Source organism: Pinus tabuliformis, chromosome 3_1 (assembly GCF_031772625.1).
Source record: "Pinus tabuliformis cultivar Carrire ecotype Pingquan chromosome 3_1, CPIR1, whole genome shotgun sequence".
NCBI classification, from domain to species: domain Eukaryota; kingdom Viridiplantae; phylum Streptophyta; class Pinopsida; order Pinales; family Pinaceae; genus Pinus; species Pinus tabuliformis.
In genome coordinates, this window is record NC_142301.1 from 932,609,284 (window position 1) to 932,621,242 (window position 11,959).

The window sequence follows — 11,959 nt, forward strand, 5'->3', positions numbered from 1 at the left end:
AACCCCGCAAGTCTGGTCAAGATTGGATCCTCCAATGAAGAGTTATGCCAAATCTCCCACGATGACCTAAGTATAGACGTGCCGCGAGTCACTGTTTCAACCTTAGGTTCTTAAAATGATACCCAAAAAAACTACATTCCATCCTCTTTCTGTAACTTCTTACGAAAATTCAATTTGATGCTCAGAGCGAAAGTTATGACGATTTTCCCAAGATGACCTATTTGGAATGTAATTCGAAGGTCTACGAAAACCCTAACTTCCTCAAATTATATCTCCAAAAATATAGTGAGATGGGATTTGAAATTCGGACCCGAGGTTCAGCGTGATTTAGTCTCAAATAGTTTTTTTTTTTAGCTTCTGAAACGTCACAGAAAAAGGTTATAGCGAAAATTCCACAATGACCTGTTTGGAGCAGTGAAACCCTAGAATCCAAAACTCTGATACCAAATGTTATGAATCCAACTCACAAAAATATAGGAAAGATAGATCAATGCCTTAGAATTCAGCCTCTTTGAGGGGGAAACCTCCTTTAAATTACACAAATGAACAATTCTTGGATGATTCAAATGACAAAACCTCCTTTCTATATATAGGAGTCTAAGGGGTCACAATATAACCAAGCCGATGTAATAATAATAATATAAAGGCACAAAAATAACAATAGAGGGATTTTATGGGGCACAATAATAACAATATGGGGACAATAGAGGCACAACAATAATAATAAGGGATACAACGACAATAGTAATGGGGGAATCACTAGTATTATAGGGATTTAACATTGAGGTAGCAAAAAATCACCCGATTTTGAAAAGTGGTGAGCCAGAATACACTTTTTTTTAGCATATTTTTGGCACTTTAAATTTTCTTATATATCAAATATGAATAATTTTTTTCAATGTTAGTAATTTTCATGCTAATTTTGAAAAGTGTTGATGTAGCGTTGACACATTTTTTAAATGTTAGTGATTTTCATGCTGATTTTGAAAAGTGTTGATGCAGCATCAACACACCTTTTTATAGGGTTTATTTTTAACACTTTAAATTTGTTTATGTATCAAGTGTGAACATTTTTTTTTGTTAGTGATTTTCATCTTGATTTTGAAAAGTGTTGATGAGCATCAACCCTTTTTGTTTAAAAGGTTTAGGTTTTACACTTTAAATTTTCTAATGAATTAAGTGTAGATAAATTTTTTTAAATGTTGGTGATTTTCATGTTAGTAATAAAACATAAAAATAAAAATAAAAATAACATGAAAAAAAATCAAATACAAAAAAATAATAATAAATAATTAAAAAAAAGGTGCTAAAAAAATGTTAAAAAAAAAATGAATATAAAAAAAAAACATAAAACATGACAAAAATAAAAATAATAAAAAAATGTTAGTAATAAAACATAAAAATATATTTAAAAAACATAGCAAAAAAAAAAGAATAAAACATTAAAAAAAAAACATGTTAGTAATAAAACATAAAAATAAAAATAAAAAAACATGACAAACAAATTATAAATAAATAGCCAAAATTAACTCGTAAAAGTAAAAAAAAAATAACAAAAAATAAATTAAAAAATGAAAATTAATATATATATATATATATAATTTAAAGAAAAACAAATTGAATCTAAAAACATTTTTTTAAGCTATAAAAAAATAAAATAAATATTTACCAAAAAGAATTAAGAAAAAAAAATTAAAAAAAGAATTAATTAAAATAAAAATAAATAAATAATTTAGATAAACAAAATTAAAAATAAAAAATAAAATAATATAAAAATTTAAGAATTAATTTTTTAAATTAAAGTTATAAATAAATAAATAAATAAAATTAAATAATAAATAAATAACCAAAAAAAAAATCCAAAACAATTTAAAGAAGAAGAAGAAGAAGAAGAAGTAATTCTTTTAAATAAAACAATTAAAAAGGAAAAGCAATCACCCGAACCCTCACCTCTCCCGTCCCCCCTTGGTCCTCCCTCACCCCCCACACCTCCCTGTCCCTACCCTCTCCCCTCAGCCCTCCCATCCCTCTTTCTGCCCTAACCCCCCCCCCCCTTCCGCCTATCCCCTCCCCCCTCGGGCCTCCCTCACCCCCCTAGCCTCCTCTACCCTGCCCTACCCCCTCAACCCTGCCTCACCCTCCTCACCCTGCTCCTCCCCACCCTCGACCTTACCCCCCGATCCCTCCACCATCCACTCCCCCCTTGGCCCTCCCTCACCCCCCCTTGGCCCTCCCCCTCGCTCCCACCAGCCGACCCCTCTCTTCCCCTATCCCCCCCCACATTCCTCACCCCCCTCTCTCCTCCCCCGACACCCACTCACCACCCTTCCCTCCCCACCCAGGCCCCCATCCAGTGGCCTCTTGGCCACTTGCTGGGGGCCCAGGCGAGGAGGGGAGGATGGTGAGCGGGTGTTGGGGGAGGGAAAAGGGGGGTGAGGAACATGGGGGGGAGATGGGAGCGGAGGGTTCGGATGGCAGGAGGGAGGAGGAGGGCCGAGAGGGGGGTGAGCGAGGGCTGGGGGGTAGGGGAGGATGGAGGGGTCGAGGGTAGGACCGAAGGTGGGGAGGGGAAGGGGGAGAGGGGTGAGTGAGGGCCAAGGGGAGAGGGGAGAGAGGGGAGACGGGGGGTGAGGGGTTGGGTGATTTTTTTTTAATTGTTTTATTTAAAAAATAAAATAAAATAATAAAAAATTAATGTTTTTTAATTGAGTTTTTCTTAATTGTTTTTTTCAATTGTTTTTATTTTATTTTTATTATTATTTATATTTTAATTTTTTGTAATTTTAAGTTAATTTAATTTTTTAATTTGTTTATTTTTGTAATATGTTTTTAGAAAAAATAAATAAATTATAATTTTTTTTAATTGTTTTGAATTTTTTTTTTTAAATGTTATTTCTTTATTTTTATAATTTTAATTTAAAAAAAAATAATAATAATAATAAAATTAAAATAAAAAAATTAAAATTGAAATTAAAATAAAAAATAAAAATAAAAATTTATTTTATCTCTTATTTTTAATTTTGTTTATTTAAATTATTTAATTTAAAAAAATTTAAATTTTTTATTTTTATTAATTCTTTTTCTAATTTAAAATTTTTTTTTAATTTTAATTTTTTTTTGTAATTATTTTAAATATTTTTTTTCCCTAATGAGGTTTTTGTTTTATAATTGTTTTTTTGTCTTAAAAAAATGTTTTTAGATTTTATTTTTTTTTGTGGTTCAATTTGTTTTATATATCTATATATATATATATATATATATATATATATATATATATTATTTATTTTTTGTTTTTTCTCATTAATTTTTTATTCAAATTTTTTATTTTTACGATTTTTTTTTTTTTTACATTTTTATAGGTTTTTTTTTTAATATATATTTTTTGTATTTGAATTTTTTTTATCAAGTTTTTTTATTTTTATTTTTTTTATGTTTTATTACTAACATGATTATATATATATATATATATATATATATATATATATATGTTTTTTTTATTTTTTAGGTTTTATTACTAACATGTTTGTATTATTTTTATTTTTGCAATGCTTTATGTTCCTTTTACATTTCTATAGGTTTTTTGTTTTTTTGGTTTTTCTTTAATTTTTAATTTTTTTTTTAATGTTGTTTTTTGGTAACTTTTTTTTTACATGGTATGGTTAATTTTTTTTACATTATATAGTGTTTTTTGGTCATGTTTTTATTATGTTTTCTTACTTGTTATTATTTTTATTTTTTTATTTTTTTCAATATTTAAATTTGTGTGTTTTTTTAAGTGTTTTTTTTTCAATATTTTAATTTTTAAATAGTTGATTCTAAATTTTTCGTTATATCGAATCGAGTCTGCCCACAATGTGTTAATTTCACGGTTGGTCTTTAAGTTTTCATTACAATGGGTTGAGCTCACTTACACTGCGTGTCAATTTAATAGTTGATTTTTCAATTTTTTCTCCAATGACTTAAGTTGTCTTAGGCTAAGATTTTAAAATCACTATACATTTAACATTAAAAAAATTACTCTTGGTATAATAGCTCTTTCATTCAGGTGTTCATTTAAAAAAATAAATAAATAAATAAATTAGTCATAAAAATTTTCCATAATGCCATGCTTGAAATATTTTGAAAACTTGAAATTTTTTTGTAGTCATAATCTTTGGTTTTAATTGCATGGTTGAAAATTTGTCAAGATTTTAATGTTTTCTAAATCACAATATTTTATCTTTAATGCTATGGTTGAAAACAATTACAATTTCAAGGTGTTTTAGAGTCAAGATATTTTATCTTTAACAACATGGATGGAAATAGTTGGAATTATTAGACATGATATTTTATCTTTAACATCATGTCTGAGAATTGTTGGAATTTTATAGTTTTTCAAAGTCCGGATATTTTCTCTTTAACTCCATTCCTAAAAAATGTCAAAATTGTAAGCCGATTTTTTTTTGTTATTCCAAAATAAACAATTTTTTTAAGGGTGTTTTTTTCATCCATTTTTCAAAAAAAGATAGTTTTTACTTCCATTTAAAAAACATGTTGAAAATTTACCCTAAAAAAAATCATCGTTCTGGAATAAACAATTTTCATTTTTGAGTTATTTTTTCATGTTTTTTTTTTGGCCCGAGTACCCATTTTGAGGTAATAGTTCTCGTTTCATCCATAACTATGTTGGATGAGCACAACAAGAATTTAAACAATGTGGTATCCATGGAAGAAGTGGCACTAGAAGTGAACGAAATGGCTAATAGGAAAGCCCCTGGACTGGATGGATTTACTATATATTTCCTTAAACCTTGATGGGAAATTGTCAAATATGATATATATGAGGTGGTGGTCGACTCCTAGGAATCAACAACAATTCTCAAAGCCCTGAATTCGAATTTTATAGCCCTTATTCCTAAGGAATAATTAGCCAGTACCCTTGAGAAGTTCAAGCCAATATCCCTTTGCAACATTTTATATAAAATCATATCCAAAGTAGCGGCTAATCTAATGAAAATTGTAACAACCCTAGTGAAAATTCCATGTAATAAAAGTTAATAAAGGAAAATAATAAACATGGTTTATGGGACATGTATTCCAGGTTGAATGTTGGGAAAGACATCCTACTGTGGGTGTTCATTTGGTTTATTATGGCTATATGGGACATGTATTCCAGGTTGAATGTTGGGAAAGACATTCTACTGTGGGTGTTCATTTGGTTTATTATGGCTAAGGAAATTGGCAAAGGCAATGGCTAAGGCTTTGGAAAGGAAAAATGGCATTTTTGGCACATTTATTTATGAAAAATAGTGGAAATTAGTAGAAAAGGAAGGTGGAATGCCACAGGTTGCATGTGAAAAGGAAAATGAAGGAAAATAGAGGCCTCATTAATAAAAAGACTTCTGAGGATCAGTTGGTACCTTTTTTCATTTCAGTTTTGGAGCTCTCTCATTATTCTCTCTCTCTCTCTCACTCTTGGACACTTAGACGTTTCTTGGATCATTTTGGCATTGGATCAAGAAAGAAAAAGAAGGCAAGAGGAAGGAAGGAGAGCGCAAGGAAGAGCAAGATCAAGCAACTATAGCAGGATTCTTTGCAAGTATCGATGTGCATGTGTGTTTTCCTTGCTATATTTGGCATGTATGGTATTGCATGTGGCTCTTTGTTGTTATGGCATGGGTTTTTCCAGTTGTGATAATATTTTTAGCCTAGCCTTGCCATTTCCTCATAGCCATGGTGTGATGGGGTTCTCATGTTTTGGTTGAGCTGGATTATCGGATGGATTTGAAGTTGAGTGAGGTGGATCTCTGAATAATAGAACATATGGCCTAGTAACCCCTAAACCGGATTGTGGGTTGCAATAAATCCATATTTTGTGTCTCCTTGGTGGGCCTAGGAATCCTCAATCAATGAATGGTGAGATATACGATAAATCCTAGGGGTGGGTGCTCTCATTAGGCATAATAATCTTGGGATTGGATATGCAGTAAAACCCAGAGAGTGGATCTCGATTTAGGGACTAGTGATCTGGTGTGGATTGTAGTAAAGTCTGAGAGATTAGGAGACAGAAAAATTCCTCACGGTGTAGGTGGAGAAATCTGGTGGCATCCATGCTTGTTTTTTCCTAGTGATATGGTGGAGATCATGGTAAAGCCTGTTATTACATGTTTATTGTTTGTCCTAGTGATACAAGATAGATTACTTTAAAGTCTGGTTTCTATTAATGGGGGTGAGGTGGTTTAGCCTTGAGATGCCCTGGTTGGTTCTTTTGTTTTGAGTCCCACATTCATGCTTGGATATGCCATAGGGGTGAATGGTTGAAGAGATAATTGGCTCAACATTCTATGGTCGAGTGGAACATGGTAGTTCCATCCCGGGTTGGATTTTTCACTCATTAATAATAGGTTCTTCCCTTGGTATGTTATGCGTAAATGTACTGGTTTATATGTGGATTCTATCGCTGATGTATCCTTGATATTTCTATTGTTATTATGCTAGTTATAAGCATGTATTATGAAAGTAATGATGTATGGCTCTCCTCATGTATTGATTTGTAAATGAATGAACAATGTGTTTATGACCTAATAGATGATAATGCAACTAATGATATAAGGGAACAATGCTTCTTAGTGATTCTCATATAAGTATGAGACCCCTATGCTCAGTTTTGTTGTTAAGACCTTTAGATTTCATATTTTTGATATGTTTGACAAAATTTTTGTCATGGCTAGTAAGGGTCCAGTCTATACCTTGTCATTTTTTTTCGCAAATGCATCATTGTTATGTTGTGTAAATTCATTTCTGAAAGTGTCAATAAGTTATGGGCAATGACCTGGGCTCTATGATTGAAAATTGGCACAAATCTCAGAGTCTTAAGCACAAGTCTGAGGAGAAAAGTCCCCAAACACATGCATACCCATGTTGTGGGAGCATCTGGAACCTCGTGGATGCATGCTTGTTGATATCAAGGGAGTGTCTAGGGTTTAATGGTTTAAAACTCCAGTTGTCTCATGGACTAATTACCTTAGTGGTTGGGTTGGCTCCTAGGAGTTTTGTTGTCGATGTGAAAGGTTTGTGTGATGTGTTTCCATCGATTCCACTTCCTTAAGGTTACCTAGGAGGTTGAATCCCATCATAGCGGCCTCTCTTCGCATGTTTACCCCGTTTGGCCGGTTACTTAGGTAGGTGAATCCATTCTTTTTGGGTGATATCCGATACCATGAAGTGGTATCAGATCATGGTTCACCCCTTGGACTGGATGGGCAGTGTGTGTTGGTCATGCATTCATGTTGGTCACACGTTTTAAATTTTCCTTGTGGTTTGTTTGCTTGTTGCATATGCATGGTTTCGGTCATGGTTGTAGTGATGTTGCCATGTGAAAAGGATGGTTTTGTTGTGAAGTGTGTCATCATGAGTGTATGACTAGTTACATGCTGTTTATGCTTGCGTATTTTCAGTGTACATTGGTATAGTTGTTGTTTTCACGCATGAGTTCAAGGTATGTGTGGTTGATATGGTCATGCATTGATGACTGGACTCTAGCTGGAATGATGGTTATATGCTTATATGCTTATGTATTATATTTATATATGATGTTATGATTATGTTTGTACATGTATTACATTGATTTGGTTGATCTTGTAGATGAGATATCCTCCCCGAATTTTGCTAAGGTACGTTGGTTTATTGTGATTTGATTTAGCTAACATAGTATGCTTTGCATGTCCAAAAGAGATCAAAAATTAATAGCAAGATGGTAGACTACAGAGATTCTCCCTATGAATCATATGATATGTGTGATGTTGGGCACTCTTCTAATTTGACAGACATATTGATAAGATTGAATGAAGAAATAAGGAGTTGTAAGGCAAACGATGACAAAATAATGCAAGCACAAGAGAAACAAGCAAAGGTTAATGCAATGTTCCTTCAGAGTTTGTCAGAATTGCAGCGACAGGGGCCACTTCAGACTAGCCATGGGTAGGAGGACAGAACTAATGGGGCATATGGCAGTAGGTCTCATGGTAGTCTCAGGTCGAATAGAGATGATATGGTTAGAAATGGCGGGTTGTTGGATACTCTGGAGAGGAGAGGTGATGGACACAAATACTACTCTAGTTCTAGTTTTGATAGGAATTATGATTGTCATCATTATCACCCTTACAGGAGGAGTGATAGGGGATACTTTCTAGATGAATTTAAGAAATCAAAGCCACCTACTTTTGACGGAGACTTGAAGAAGCTGGAAGATGCAGAGACTTGGATATTTAGGATGAAGAAATTATTTGAGTTGCATAATTACACATATAATAAGAAGGCCAGAGTAGCTATCTTCAGCCTGAGAGGTAAAGCAGATATCTGGTGGGAATATGTGAAGCGGGTCAGAGACATCGAGACAGAGTACTTGATTTGGCATGATTTCAAGAGGCTTTTCGGGAAGAAGTACTTGTCAGAAAGGTACTACGACAATAAGGCCAAAGATTTCTATGAGCTAAAGATGGGATTGATGACAGATGAGGAGTATACGACCAAGTTCCTGGAACTATTGAGGTATGTACCGTATCTTAAGGATGAGAAGGTTAAAGTTCAGATATTTTTTAGTGGTTTTCCATGTGCATTTAGAGATCGAATTGAGTATGATGAGCCTCAATCACTTGAGGAAGTTATTGGGAAATTGAAGCATTGTTATGAGCAGTCGAAGCATAAGAATGAATCTCAGCAAGGATGGAAAAGGAAAGATAAAGGTAAAGGTAAATGGTAGCCAAAAAGAACAAGGCCTTAGAATGAAAAATAGAAATAAAGTGTGGCACCACAAAAGAAGTTCAATGCAACGAAACAGGAACATGGGTCACAGCAGCAGCATAAAGGTGAAGGTACTATACGGTTGGAATGTTGGACATGCAGTAAGGAACACCTTAAGAGAGAAATTTCCACATAATCAGGGTGGTAGGCCTGAGATATATAGTGCATAGGAGGCACAGATTGTTGGGGATGTTGGTTAGAGCGTTCCCTGCCTCTATGCAGCACTGGATAATAGACAGGCATACCATCATACATCTATCATTGAGATGGATGGTAAGCCTTGTGATCAAGTTGTTTCTATTTTGGTTGAACCTAGATCTAATTATAGTTATGTTAGTCCTGACTTGGTGGATAAGTGTGGTTTGAACAAATAAGTGCATGCAGAGTCTTGGTTAGTGCAATCGGCTACAAGTACAAAGAAATGATTCCATCATTGGGTGAGATATTGTGCATTTGGTTTGAATGGTATGCCTACCGCAATACATTTGAATGTATTACCATTGGGATCATATAGTATGTTGTTGGGCATGGATTGGTTGTACCTTCACAGGACCAACGTGGATTTTTATGACAAATCCATTGAGTGCTTGGATGACAATGGGGAACCAAGATTCTTGCATGGAAAGAAGAAAGCCACATCAGTTAGAATGGTGACAACTATGCAGGCCAAGCATAGTCACAGAAAAGGGTGTGTGTTATTTGCAGTGCATATTTCTAGTGAAAAAGGTAACAAAGTTGAGGATGTAGATGTTTTTAGAAAGTACCTAGTTCTATAGAAGTTTCAAGATGTGTTTCCTGCAGATATTTCAGAGTTTCCACCTCACAAGGAAGTAGACTTTTCTATTGATTTGGTGTTAGGGGAAGCTCCAACAACAAAGGCACCTTACAGGATGAGCACTCCAAAGTTGGTAGAGTTGAAGCTGCAGTTGAAGGAAATTTTGGACAAGGGATACATTAGGCCAAGTGTATTGCCATGGGGTGCACCGGTATTGTTTGTGAAGAAGAAGGATGGTACTCTTAGACTATGCATTGACTATAGGAAATTGAACAAAGTGACCATCAGGAACAGGTATTTGTTGTCGAGGATTGATGACTTATTTGATCAGCTGAAGGGAGCAGCAGTGTTCTTGAAGATTGATCTAAGATCCGGATGTCATCATGTACACATCAAAGAGGAGGACATTTACGCGACAGTTTTCCAGATCAAGTATGGGCATTATGAGTTTTTTGTAGTTCCATTTGGTTTGACTAATGCCCCATTTACATTTATGTGTTTCATGAATAGTGTGTTGCATCCTTATTTGGACTAGTTTGTTATTGTATTCATTGATGACATCTAGATATACTCCAAGAATGAAGAATATCATGATGAGCATTTGACAGCAATGTTGAGGTTGTTAGGAGAGGATCAGTTGTATGCTAAGCTCAGCAAGTTCAGTTTCTTTCAAAAAGAGGTGCATTACTTGGGAATGTTTTTTCCAAGAAGGGCATAGCAGTATATTTAGAAAAGGTAAGAGCTATCATGGAGTTGATAGATCCTATAAATGTAAATAAGGTAAGATCCTTCATGGGATTTTCAGGTTATTACAAGAGGTTCATCGGGAACTTCTCACATATTTCTTATCCTATTACATCATTGCAAAGGAAAGGTAAGAAGTTTGAATGGACATAGGAATGTGCAGCCAATTTTGAGAAGCTTAAGCAGTTGTTAACACATCCTCCAGTGTTAAAGATCGTAGATCCAGACAAAGGATTTGTAGTATGTATAGATTCTTGCAATAGAGGACTTGGTGGAGTCCTTATGCAGGAAGGACAGGTAGTGTGCTATGAGTCACGTAAATTGAATGAGAATGAGAAGAACTATCTGACGCATGATCTTGAGCTAGCAGCAATTGTTACACTAAAAAATGTCACCATGACCACTTACAGTTAGTATGGCTCAAATCAACAGTCATGCTACCCTCTTAGGCAAAGTCTTATGCCTCTGTTATCCATCTCAAACTCAAAGAAGAGAGAAAGTCTTGTCAAAAATATGTTTATCTCTGGGGTCGCAGGTTCTCTCTAGCCTTACCTGCGGGGACGCGGACCATGTTCACAAAAGGTGCGTCCTTGGACGCTCTGTATGTTAAGGGACAGGTGCGTCCTTCTGTAAAAGGAAAAATGCGCGAGTTTCATCTTAAAAAAGTTACTTGTGGTTACTTCTAGAACTTTCTAGAGGTCGGTTTGATGATTTGGATGCGCCTCCAGTTGGTTCATGTATCTCTGTTAAGGGGGAACTTATCCCATCAATAAGGGAGCTATCCCACCCAAAGAGGGGGATTATCCCATTGATGGTGGACCTGAATAACCTCTTTACAGCACTATAAATAAAGACATTGAGCCAGAGGGAGGAGAGGTTGGAGCTATACATTTTCTTTGGGTAAATGCTGCAGGAATTAGGACTCCCATTTAGAACCTTGTGAGGAGAGATTGTCTTTGCTTGATTCTACTTGGAAGTGGGTGAGCTTTGTCAAAGTAGAGGAAAACCCTTGATGGACCCTGGGAGGAACTTGCACAACACCAAGGCCAGGTTGTAAGAGTTTCTTTGTTTCGTTATTAATACAAACTGGTTTATTTTTCTCAATAGCTTGTGTTAATGAGTTATTTCATGTGTTCCTTGGTCTGCATGTTAAATATATGTTTTATTATATGAAATGCAAGTGCTTGGTAATTGTTTGATTGTTTGTGGTTGCAGGAATTGACTTGAAGGAGGAGCTCATCCGGATCGGCAAGGACGGACTACAACAACCGCGTTTTGGAATAAGGTAAGCCTAAACACTTGTAGTTTTCATGTTTTAAAAGGTATATTTAGAGAAAGATCACTCCATTTTGTCTTGTTTGTCGCTAGAGAGTTTAGACTCCTAGGGAGGTCAGTTGTGTCCGCCCAAATGACTTTTTCCGCCACGACAAATTGGCGACTCCGCTGGGCATAAGACTTTGCCTAAGAGGGTAGCATGACTGTTGATTTGAGCCATACTAACTGTAAGTGGTCATGGTGACATTTTTTAGTGTAACAGATTGCCCCCTAAAGTGCGAAGCCTGGAATAGATTTAGGGTTTTGTAATTCTAGGAAGGGTGAAGCGCTTTATCATTTCAAGGATTGTCTTGTGGATGGCCTGGTTGGAACCTGCAATTTTCA